At 33.8% G+C, this 13,648-nt stretch overlaps 1 protein-coding gene across 2 annotated transcripts in view; it reads right to left on the reverse strand.

Annotated features, from left to right (window-relative positions):
* The window catches only part of megf11 (multiple EGF-like-domains 11), a 265,068-nt gene that overhangs the window by 144,161 nt on the left and 107,259 nt on the right, over positions 1 to 13,648 (reverse strand). The gene's annotated exons all lie outside the window — the stretch shown is intronic.

Here is a 13,648-nt window from a genome sequence, read left to right on the forward strand (position 1 = left end):
ACGAAACTAAACTAAACTAAACTAAACTAAACTAAACTAAACTAAATTAAATTAAATTAAAGTAAACTAAACTAAACTAAACTAAACTAAATTAAACTAAACTAAACTAAACTAAACTAAACTAAACTAAACTAAACTAAAAACATAAATCATTGGATAAAGTTTTAAAATGAATAATACAGGTGATTCAAAAAGAAATTTGGAAAATCGAGACCTCTGCAAAAAAGGAGAGCTTTTTCTTTCTGTTGTTGATTTAAGGAAGCTCTGAAGATTTGAACAAACTTTGTTAAGTACTCTTCACGTTGATTAATTAACAAAGGTTCCATGTTTCTCTGATTATATACAGATTTTCAAAGTTGTGGTATCCTTTTTGAATCACTCTGTATATTATAAACAACTCAATATTTACAGTATGTGAACAAAGGATGTTGTAAAAAATATTTAGATAAAAATTGGGATTTGAATGTCTATACTGTACTGAATCAGATAATGTAAATGAAGAGTTCAGAGGCAGGCGACATGGTGGCTCAGTGATTAGCACTGTCTCCTCACAGCAAGAAGGTTGCTGGTTCTAGTCCGGGCTGGGCCGGTTGGCATTTCTGTGTGGAGTTTGCATGTTCTTCCCATGTTTGCGTGGGTTTCCCACGGGTGCTCCGGTTTCCCCCACAGTCCAAAGACATGAGGTATAGACCATTTTGAGGGATGTAAACAAAGACAATGGTCCCAACGTATTCCCTGTTTTACATTTTTACCTTCTATATAGTGTCCATAGTGTGTGTGTGAATGAGTATGTATGGATGCTTCCTGGTGATGGGTTGCAGCCGGAAGAGCATCCGCTGTGTAAAATATATGCTGGATAAGTTGGCGGTTCTCACAGCAAGAAGGTCGCTAGGTCGCTGGTTCGAACCTTGGCTCAGTTGGCGTTTCTGTGTGGAGTTTGCATGTTCTCCCTGCTTTCGTGTGGGTTTCCTCCGGGTTCTCCGGTTTCCCCCACAGTCCAAAGACATGCGGTACAGGTGAATTAGGTAAGCTAAATTGTCCGTAGTGTATGAGTGTGTGTGTGAATGTGTGTGTGGACGTTTCCCAGAGATGGGTTGCGGCTGAAAGGGCATCCGCTGCGTAAAAACTTGCTGGATAAGTTGGTGGTTCATTCCGTTGTGGCGACCCCGGATTAATAAAGGGACTAAGCCGACAAGAAAATGAATGAATGAATGGAGTTGGCGGTTCTTTCCTGCTGTGGCAACCACTGATGAATAAGCCGAAGAAAAATGAATGAATAAAGGGTTCAGATGCAAAAACCTTTAAGTGCCATCTGATATTTTCTTCTAAAATGAGCATTTTTCTCAACCTCATATGTTAATGTTCAGTCATTTCACATTAATGGCACAAATATAAACTACTCTTTTTCCATAAAAGTGCAAATACTGAACCTACATGTACATTGCAGCCTGAGAAAAATGTTCATTTTAGCTGAAAATTTCAGATGGCGCTTAGAGGTTTGTGCATCTCAACGCTTCATATATTTTAATGTACGCTCACATTTAAATATAAATATATAGCGCAAGATACAATACATTTAGATTTTATACATGTATTAGGGACATTTATCTTCTCCTTCTCTAGAATGAATCACATTTTTGAGGGTTTAAACATGCTCAAAAACTCAAGAAACTTTGCACGCACGTGAAGTGGCGATAATTTAAGTTTGTTATAAGTTTCGGAGCGGGTGTGGCAAAATGGCTCAACCATACAATGTCCGATCTGCCTACAAATTCAGAGGTTTGTTAAGATTCCTGACCTGAACACATTTACATGCCAATATCCAGTTACAGTCATAGCGCCACCTGCTGGCATCAAGAAATGACTTACAAATCAGCTACACAAGGTCCAATCTGCCTGAAATCTCACATGTTTGATGAGATTCTTCTCATAAAAACATCTACATGCCAATATTGTGTCTCAGTCATAGCGCCACCTTCTGACATATGGAAGTTTGGCATGAATCATATTTTTCTCAGGTTTTTTATATTTATCAGCTTAAATTATTATTGTCCACTGTGCTCAGCCATCCCAAGGCCACTGGGCGGCGGTGAGTCCGTGTGCAAGGTCCCTTTCATTGCTGCTTGCAGCTTTAATTAGTTGTATTTGTTTATACATTCATCTTAAGTGATGATTAAAACTTACTTAGGGATTCTGCATTGCAAATATCAGAGGGTAAAGAGTTTCACAAATTAGGTGCCAATGAAGAGCATGCCCAATCTCCCATTGATTTTGGCCGCATTGACTGAGCAGTTAAAAGACCAGCATCAGACATGCATAAAGCAAATCTAGCAGTGTAAAGGATTAAAAGTTCAGATAAATATTGCGATGCTAGACCATTCAAGGCCTTGTACACAAGCATGGGAATTTTTTTAATCAATTGGTAAACTGACAGGAAACCAGTGCATTTTTTTTAAAAATAGGGGTTATGGGCTCTCTTGCACTGATCCTAGTCAGAAGTGTCTCTTGCTTGGATATAATGATATCGTCACATTTAGATTTGCATAAAAACAGCTAAAACATTGATACAAATAAATACTCTTCATTCTACATATCTGAAAAACTGTATAATTATTTAATGCAATTGAGCTTTTAACAAAGTACATTGTTTAAAAGTCTGAATTACTAAAAAAGGCACCATTCCCATATCATCAATTAATAACAGCAAAACCAGCAAAGCATTGTAATCGACAATGATACTGACTTTCATTCAATATCAAAGAGAGTTTCAGGCAATCCTCTGCAAACAATTTTCTCGCAGCCCTCGCAGTAACCTTGAATCCATCCAGTGTTTATCCAAAAGAGGAGCACAAGTGTGAAATCGTGGAAGCAACTAAACGTTTCTTAAAACTCTCCTTTTGAACTTTATCGTCTAGATGCCCTTTCTCAGATGCACAGATCACAAACCCCATCCCTTTGTTCCTCCCACTAAGCCTCAGCAATGCTCATCGGCCTTTCTCTTTCCCTATGCAGCTTCCCTTTTGCTCTGAGGCGAAAGACAGGAATTTAATTGAATTTCAGGGCTTTTAATGTCTGCATCAGGATAATCAAAGCAAGCCAGCCTTGAGTTGTTTATCGTGACCTTGGGAGCACCAGCAAGGCCATGTTCGTTAAGATTGAGCCATTGTCCTGAGTTTCAAAAAAAGGAGGAAATCTAACAGTATTGCTTAGGAATGTAAGGTGCTCAGTCGATCAGAAAACTGAGAAATGAAAGGCTGTTGAGGAATACATCTTAAGGCACAGATGCTACGCTTCTAAACCCCAAATGTAACTGATGGCTAATTTCATTAAAATACTGCAGAGCATATGTTGCTTCACAAGGTTAATGAAGCCGCAGTACTATGCTTAAACAAATAAAGTATAGTGTTCTATTCAGCTAACAGGAAATGTTAGCTTTCAATCAATAAATTACATGGAAACGGCATGCTGCTAAGCTAAATGTTCACAGAATAAAAATATTGGGTAAAATTGGGTAAAATTTTAACTATTTTTAATAGTCTGTTTTTAAACATTAAACTACATTTTAACATAGGTGTGTAACAGAGAGTTTTTTTTTTGCATTTTTATTAAGTTTAAAGTTTAAAATTCACATTGTATTAGTGAGATAATCACAAATAATCTGATATTAATACAAATTAAAACAATACTTTGATTAAGAGTTGATTTTTGATTATCTTAATCCGACTAAAGTCATAATCGAACTCAACAGAATTCAAATGAAGATGTGGAGTATGCACAGTAAGTGGAGTAAGTGCAGTACAAACGTAAACACCTCAATTAAACTAATACAGTCATGTAGGACTTTTTGCCATGTTTTGCGACAGGATATTCCATACACACACGGCTGTTTGACACTATTCTCTGCATCTACCTAGGACCACGGGCACTCACATTGCGAAATGTGCAGTTTTTTTATTTTTACATTCCGCGTTCTATTAAAGCACCAGTTCTTACTTCGTTTTCGCATCCAGTACCTCAGTTTGTCATGGGGCATGAATGAAATGTTCCTAAATGAAAGTGACACTGCTGAGTTTAAAATTAAAAATGAAACACCCGAAATTGATCCATCAATGTGCTAACATGTGAAACATGATGATGCATCAGTGTCTCATAATTATAAGTGTGGCTCTATGTCCTCATCCAATGAGAAGACACATCACTGTACAACGTTAGACTGTGCTATATTGCTATTTTTTATAAATTTTTTTATTATTCAAGATCTAAGGTGAACTATGTACTGGTGTTTTTTTTTTATTATGGCTTAAAATGTGACGCAAAATGGAGATCAAACTCACAATTGAAATACATAATAAAACAGAACATAATATTTTATCACATGAAAGCAGCTGCACGTGTAAAGTAAAAATACTAATTTGAGAAAAACCTCAAACCTTTTTTTTTTTTTTGCCTTAAGAAAAACCTGAAAACAGACTATGAATAAATTTTTTTCACTTAATCCAATATAAAAATGTTATTTGAAATAAAAACAGTAGTTTTTCAGAGTCTACTAAATTCTGTCTACTGGTAGTATTAATGTAAATACAGTTTGGGACTAAATTGCCACACTTTTTACTAGAAAAAATATACTTTTAAGTGTACTTTAATTTAATAAGTTGTACACAAATAAGCTTTTCATTAGTAGTTTACTTTTGTAAAGCTATGTAAATTATGTGTTTGTGAAGGAAGGATACTCAGAATTTGGTCTCTGCATGGGGCTAGTGGGTTTCAAAGACACCCATCTATTTGTTTTGTACTCAATACACATAAGGTACACTTTAATTAAGACTTTCCGTCAGTGTAAGTCAAGTATATTTGTGTGCAATTTGAAGTGTATATTTCTGAGAAGTACATCAAGTACAGTACCTTTCAGAGAAGTAGACTGAAAGTCCACTTTCTTCTTTTTGTTTAAAAGACGTATACTAGTAGTACACTTGAATAAGCTTCTTTTTCATAAGGGTTTTCTTGTCATGGTCACTTCATACTGTAAGACTGCACACAGAATGTGCGAGATGCATTTATGGATTGCAAGTGAGCTTTATTTTGCTTTGTGAGTTTCTGTAAGGAATTCATTTTTTGTATACTATAAGTGAAACAAACATGACTCATTTACTTCACTAGTTTAACCAGCCTTCCCAAACAAAAAAGAACATTATACTTTTTTCAATTGAATAATTATGCAGTTATTAAACACCAATTCATTAATAATGAATTACAAAGTAAAAAGACTTGAAAGTTATTAAAAATTCACCAGTGCATTCATACTGTATACACTAGTTATAAATGGCTGTGCAATTATTTGTGCAATTATTATCACAGCAGTTATTAGTTATTATACTAGTATATTAGCATATTATATTAGTTATTAGTTAAATACCATATTTTAGCATGAAGTATAGTCTCAGTATTTTTAGACTGCAAGTATGCAAGTGGAAGAAAAAGATTAGTATCAACTCTCCTTAACTAAAATAATTCTGAAAAAAAGGGGAAAAAAAGAAAAAAAAGTTTTTTACAAATGATAATTACTTGACAAAAACAAAAGCATTTTAATGAAAATAATATCCAAAATACATGTCCAGTTTTACTTTTGCTGACTTATATTAACTCATTTTTATTTTGGTAATTCTGCTCAGAACACTGTATTTCCTGCACAGCCTATCGATTCAGCCTATAATACGACTATATTGCAAGTCTACAATAATGAAAGGCAAGAGCATGTTTGACTCTTAGATTCTGCAAGGCAATTTTAAATGCTTCTTTATACATATTGTTTTTGAATGTTTAGAGGTTTGTCAGAGCAGTCAGGTGAAAAAATTCCATTTAAATGTTAATGAAATTAGTCAGGGCATACATCCCCAAATATCAAAATGACTGGGTTCTTTTAGAAGTTCAAAAAACTTCTTTGGGAAATCCTTACTTTTAAGTCAAACTTAACATCTTACTTTAGGTTTTTCATGGTTCATGGCATTTCTAATATAATGGAGTTTTAAAAACTGTATTTCAGATATTAAAGGTGTCAATACCATTTAATATATATTTTTTAAAATTCCTTTTATCAATGTAATTTTTCTATACCATATATATTTTTTAAATATAATGTATATTATTGTGTTTTGTCTACTTAAAACATTTCCAGCTCTATTTAATTCCTTTAACACTCATCAACTGGCTGTCGATTAAGGTAAATGCAGTCACCAGACTATACCTGTTAACATAGGCTAACATCCGAGCATCAGAGGCGGATTTAACCAATAATCAAGGTAAAAGGCTGCTTAGGGCCCTAGGAAATGTAAGGGTCCCCAAATAAATACCTATAAAGTATAAATGATACCTATAAATTATATATAACATTGCTTTCTATCATATTTTGTATGGTGAGGGTCTAAAATGTTTTATTTGAACGTAATTATTACATCTGCGCAAATGTGTCCCCCACCTTCAATCATGGACCAGTCCAGCAGCCAAATCAGTAAAGATTTAGTTTTGATTTAGTTTTAAAAACAAAAAAGTTCATTTATTATTGTAGTTATAAATTCATTTTAAGAAAACAAATCATTTCAAAAGTTTTACAAGGTGCTTTACATGTTATTATTATTATTATTTTGCATTGTAGAAGATGTAGAAAATGAGATCAAATGATTTAAGAAAAACTACAAAAGTATACTACAAATAATAATAATAAAAAAAAATTAAGGTGTATTTTATAACTTTTGGGTCCCATGGCTGGAATTGCTGAGGGCCCCAAAATCATTAAATCTGCCCCTGCCCTGGATAATATAAATTTGAAGAGTTGTGACATCAAAATGACCATTTCAAAGACTGGATGTTAAAAACTAGACAATAAATTAAACGCTTGTAAAACTACTATCAAGCCAACAAATAAGATTTTTTTTCTAAGGTAAATTATTCATGGTTGTTATCATAATTGCTTTTAAATGATGCCAAATTATATTAAAGCTGAAATCTTTTTATTTTAATCTAAAAAGTTAGTAATGGCATGTTTTTTCCGTTCATCATATGTCATGGAAATTCAGTTTGTCAGTCAGTGAAAGCCAGGGAATTTGATATTTGGCTATTTATGTGTTATAGAGTTTGAAGCCTGAAGTAAGATTCAACCCACAGCATGCATTATGTCAAAAGCACATCAAATAATGGAAAATAAGGAAGCTTGAGGCTTCATTTGACATGCAAGAACAGACCTCAGTGGTTCTCATCCATATCAGGTTGTTCTCTTTTTATTCCAACTGCATTTTTCACAACCCACTGTACGGGACCTGCATGACAGCTGACACACGATAAATGACTGGGCTCAGGAGAGCCAATACTAAAGGGTAAAACAAATGCTTGATCAGCTCCTGATATTGACCCTTGAGATCGACTTGGGCCATATTAAATGTTTAATTCTTACACATTAAATGTACTACTATGTTCCTTTTTGGGTGTTCATTTATAAGTCTTGTACGACAGTAATGTAACTATGTGAAATAAATTATTTAATGGACTACTCAATGCAAAAAGTAAACATAGCAAGTAACTTATGCTTAATTACACTTTTAACCATATCAAACAAAATATTGTTTACACTGGGCTTACATCAATTCTCATATTTTTCTCACATGCCCTACAAATGGTTTTAGTTTATAATACAGGTCTGAGGCTCTGATTTATTTTAGTGAATAAGTTCCCATTGAAATACTGATATTCACTCTTCATTTTGAGAAACATTAATAGCATTTGTATTAAATCAATATTCATAAGGTCAAATCAACAATGGAGAACTGAATCAATAATTAAATCAAATTAAAAAGAAAGTAATCAAGTAATACTTAAGTAAAGTGTATTTCGTAAACAAAAGTATGCTTTCTTATATAAGTTTTTATAAAATATTCTAGCAGCACACTTGAAAAACTTACTTTTAAGAGGTTATTGACATTATTTTTTCATGTAGGAGCAGGCACAGCCATTGGAACTTTATTGGCTTGAGACTTCTGGTCTCATTCACTTCCATTGATTTTTAGCTGTTAAAAAAAGAGCTTGTTGCTGCTTGATGTGCAAACTATTTTCTTATTATATTATTTTTATTCTCATGTATAGTCTTATACACAATTGTTAGTAGAGCAAGTAGTTTGACAGTGTACTATTGTTTGTTATTCCCAATTGGCAACCTCCCGTTCTCCCTCTTGAAGCAAATATGGAAGTAACTGTGGAAGTGACTAGTCCTGGCTCCATAAAATAGCAAATTTCTATTGAGCTTTTAAAATGGCCACCTTTATAGCAGAAAAAAGGTCTTTACAGCCTGGTACAAAGTACGATTTCAGTTCATATAGCTAATATTACCCTTCTCATCCGTTTCCTTTATATTTGGTTATATTAAGTCTACATACCTGTAATTAAGGGTGTGGCCATTTGAATGACAGCTAGGTCTCGCTGGTCACTTCACCTCAAATTATTTCGACTGATTAGCCTCTGACCACGACATCTTATTTTTAAAACATAATGTTTAAAACATTAAAACATCATATTTTTGTTTCATTTTATGTGGCTTTACGCAGTCAGTTGCTTTTTGGAATTATTTCTTACAATTGTCAGATGACATGACATGCTGTGTGCACTTAATTGTACTCACAAACCATTCACGTGGCCTCCATTTCCCAGGTGAGTGAAATTATATACTGATACCATCTCTATCAATATATTTGTTTTATTAAAGATCATTTATCATTTATAATTTTCTTTAGACCTGTAAAGCACTCCAGAATCTGACAGATTGATTAGCTGTAGGCTCTAGAACAGTCATCTGAAGCGTTGTCATACAGTGTTATGCCTAGATATCATAAATAGCCTTGCATTTACTAACACAGACTGTATTTGAAGTGTTTGAAAGTAATTCACATGTTCCTCTTGTAGAAAAATGTCATAAGAACAATGTTTAGTGGCTCATTGTGTTAAAACAGTGTTTTAAAAAGTCTAAACGCTTTATTGATATAATATACAACCAAGCACATGTGGTCAAAACACAAACAAGGTAATAAAGTATTAACCATTTCTCTTACAGAAAAGCCTTTCTAAGCAAAATGCTAGCAGTTGTAGCTCCGCTCACGTTCTCCCTCTGTGCCCTTGTTTGGTATGCCCCAGTCAGTGCAATAAGTTGCAAACAAAATGGCGACGGTTGGCCATGCTTACTTCTTTTGCATTCTTCAGAAACCTATAGGTGACGTCACGGATACTACGTTTATATCTTTTACAGTCTATGGTTATTCCTATAGTGATCTCTCTCAAAGGCTAATTATTGGGAAGTCCTAACACAAAAAAGAGCTTACTGCCGCATTTCAGAATCAATCCTAATCCTAATCAATTGGCTTGCAAAAAAAAAAAAATATATATATATATGTTTTTGTGAAATAATTGGTAAGAGACAAAAACCTCTCACTGATTTATTTATTGCAGTGACAAAAAAGAAAATCTCTGTGGAAGATGCTTCCCATCCTTTACATGCTTCCTTTAAGTTGCTTCCATCTGGCAGACAGTATAAAGTCCCTTTAGCAGAAAAGGCTAAGCACAAGAAGAGATTTATATTGCCATTGGTTTTATAAACACACTGTAAAACCCAAAGCAATAAGGTAACTCAAACCATTTGAGGAAACGGATTGCGACAAAGCATTTAAGTTTAAAAACTAATCGTAATGAGTACTGTGAACTTAATCCATTTGAGTAAACGAAGCAATTTGTGTACAGTAAAACCCAGTAAAGGAAGAAAACTCAAACCAACTGAGTACTGTATTACCCAATAACTTAAGGCAACTCAAACCATTTGAGAAAACCGCTTGCAACAAACCATTTAGTTAAAAAAAAAAAAAACGAATATATATGAATACTGTGAACTTGCTGCATTTATGTTAAAGTAATAAGGTATTTAATTAACTTACCTTCAACATTGAGTTCAAAACTGATGAGTTCAGTCAATTTTGAGTTATCTTCACTCAATTTATTTCATAAAGTGGACTGTTGGGTTTTACAGTGTAGGATTTTTTAAATAATTGAGTATGTATGTTTTGTTGTTGTGTGTTAGCCTCTGTCTAAAGACAATTTTCTAACCCTTGTGGGGTAAATATTGAATTGAATTAACTCATTTGAATGAGTTATTCAGGTTTCAACTAAATATTTAAAGTTATAGAAAATTTTAGTTTGATTGATGCAAGTTGAGATGACTAGAAAAGTTAATGTAATTAAACAAAATATTTTTGTTTATTACAGTGTATATATGTTCAATTAAGAATACAAATGTAAACAGCTGTGCATTTATTTGTGCATTACATCAAAGCATTCATACAATCATATTGTGTTTATTTTCCATTTTGTGTGTCGCATTGAATTCTGGGATGCGATGCTGCTTTACAATTTGGCAACACACGAAGTGTCTTATAAGGAAACAAAATTAATTTGTTTACCATTTGGAAGCACTTTCAAGTCAGGAGCCCCGCTTACGCTTCAAAATGCCATCTCCGTAGGGAGCCAGCTATGTTTTCTAAGCCAAACGGATACGTATGTTAAATATACACTTCATATATTATAAGCAGAGAGTTGAAAACTGTCATTAAAATGTGAAGGCTGTTGTTCCTTGTCCTTAATCATGCAAAAACAAATTGTTCTCCCAACAACCTTCTTAAGAAAAGTGCGTAACAGCCCGACAGAGAAGAATGGAGCAGAATTCAGAATAAAACCCCAGTTACCTTGGGGCCCGAAGCACAATTTGATTAAAAGTTTGTTTTTCTTCCCTCTCCTCAGTTACGGCGGGGGCACGTCGATGCAGCACTGACAGTTAATTGGACTTGGCAGGGCCAGGAGTTCATTCGTCAGCATTGTGTGGGGTTTGCCAGAGAGGAACAGGACAATCAATGTCCCACAGGACGGCCAGTAATCAGTGCAACACTAGCATGGAGTGCAGGGTTAAACATCAGGAGACTGCAGGTGCGGGAGGATCTGAGGCAAACCGCTAATACTATAACCCACCCACCCCACCACCACCAACCTCAACAACACAATCAGCCAAGCACAGCCAAGGACACCGCAGAGGCAGTGGCTCAACAACAAACACACGCTATCACAATTTACTGTACTTCACACTTCCAAGAAGAGTCAAAAATACCACAAGTGTCTCTATGCTGGATCGACGTGCTGCATTGAACGTCATTTGGTTCATCAGGGCCATTCTAACCTGTACGGCCAGATGGTACACTGTAAAAAGTAATTAATTCATTTTACTTTAAAAAGCAACTAAACCTATTGCTTTAAAATGATTAATTAAATGATGCACTCACCGGCCACTTTATTAGGTACACCAGTCTAACTGCTCATTAACACAAATTTCTAATCAGCCAATCACATGGCAGCAACTCAATGCATGTATCTGCTGCAGTTCAAACCGAGCATCAGAATGGGAAAGAAAGGTGATTTAAATGACTTAGAACGTGGCATGGTTGTTGGTGCCAGACGGGCTGGTCTGATTTTCACACACAACCAACCCTAGTGTATACATCGAAAGATCCAAAAAGAGAAAATATCCAAATAGAGCACCTTTGGGATGTGGTGCAATGGGGGATTTGCATCATGGATGTGCAGCCGACAAATCTGCAGCAACTTTGTGATGCTATCAAGTCAATATGAACCAAAATCTCTGAGTTTTATTCCTAGTACCTTGTTGAATCTATGCCACAAAGGATTAAGGCAGTTCTGAAGGCAGAAGGGGGTCCAACCTGGTATACAGGTGAGTGTATATGTCCATAATTATGAAAATTAAGTCAATTTAAAGTGAAAATTTTGTAAGTTTGCTTTTTCTGTTAAACACAAAAGAAGATATTCTGAACAACTTTAGAAACCCATAACCATTGACGTTTATAGAAAGAAAAAAAATGAAGTTAATGGTTATAGATTTCTAACATTTACAAAAAATGTATTTTGAGTTCAGAAAAAAGAAACGCAAAAAGGTTTTGTGACTAGTGGAAGTTGAGTTAATTTGTATGAGAGTACATTTGTTTTTAAGGCAACAGGTTTACTCACTTTTTATCGCTTTTTACAGTTTATGATTTCTGTGATTTGGAAATTTGAAACAGTCTTGTTTTTTCCGCGGGTTTTCCTTTGGTGATTAAATTGACTGCAACAAGTTCTGAAAGCTGGCATCAACCCCATAACAGCAAATAATGATGTCTAGTTAGACGATTATAAGTAAAACTGCGGGAGCAAGCGGAGCATGTGACTACACTGCACTCCTCATGACCGAAAGTCCATCTCATAACCAGAAGTCTGATTTGAAAATGTTCTTGGAATAGTGGAAGCATATACAGAGCTGTGAATGTAAAAGAATTTGGTACATTTGAGGTTATTATCTTGAAAGTATAAAACTGTCATAGGAAAATCCTGTCATCACATTAAAATGGATTCAAATGATTGAATAAATGATGACAGTAATTATGATAAATAAATAACAGAAGTGGGTATATTATCCAAAAATCTATACTCAAGCGAAAGTAACAATCTCAAAAATTATATGAGCAAGAAAAAATGACTCAAGTATTTAGTTACATTACATTTTATATATATATATATATATATATATATATATATATATATATATATATATATATATATATATATATATTTATATATATATATATATATATATATATATATATATATATATATATATATATATATATATATATATATATATATATATATATATATTTATATATTCATTCATTCATTCATTTTCTTGTCGGCTTAGTCCCCTTATTAATCCGGGGTTGCCACAGCGGAATGAACTGCCAACTTATCCAGCACATTTTTTATGCAGCGGATGCCCTTCCAGCCACAACCCATCTCTGGGAGAATCTTCTCTTTATTATGTTACTTTATTTATATGTTGTGGGTGTTCTGATCTGATAAACTTGTCAGCAATCATTCATTCCAACGCAGGTGTGCACTCTAACCGAAAGTGGGAGACATGTCTCTATAGAAACCTTTTGCGATACAACCTCTCCAATGTGGCGCCTATCGATATTTGCCAACAATTCATAGGAATCATGTTTATTACTATTTGACAGTAACTGAGGAATGCAGCCAAATATAGCGAAGTAAGAGTTACGTTTTTTTTTCTAGAAAAATGTACTTGAGTAAAAAGTACACATCTTTAAATGTACTCAAAAAGTACACGTTACCCAACAAACTTACTCAAGTGAGTGTAATGAATAACTGTAATTCGTTACTACCCACAGAACTGTAATTTATGGGTGAACTGTCCATTTGATCTATATATTAAAATATCTTTTAAAATGTAGGTAAAAGAATACAAAAATAAACATAATTAAAAATATTACAAAAAATTAAATATAATAAAATATAAAAAATGCAATAGTATAAAAATAGTATTAAATTAACACAGATATATACAGTTGAAGTGTGAATTATTAGCCCCATTTGAATTGTTTTTCATTTTTAAATATTTCCCAAATTATGTTTAACAGAGCAATGACAATCACAGTATGTCTGATAATATTTGTTTTATTTTAGCTAGAAATTTTTTTTTAATTTTTAATTCTTTTATTTCTAAACCAAC

This window comes from Danio rerio, chromosome 18 (assembly GCF_052040795.2).
Source record: "Danio rerio strain M-AB ecotype USA chromosome 18, GRCz13ab, whole genome shotgun sequence".
NCBI classification, from domain to species: domain Eukaryota; kingdom Metazoa; phylum Chordata; class Actinopteri; order Cypriniformes; family Danionidae; genus Danio; species Danio rerio.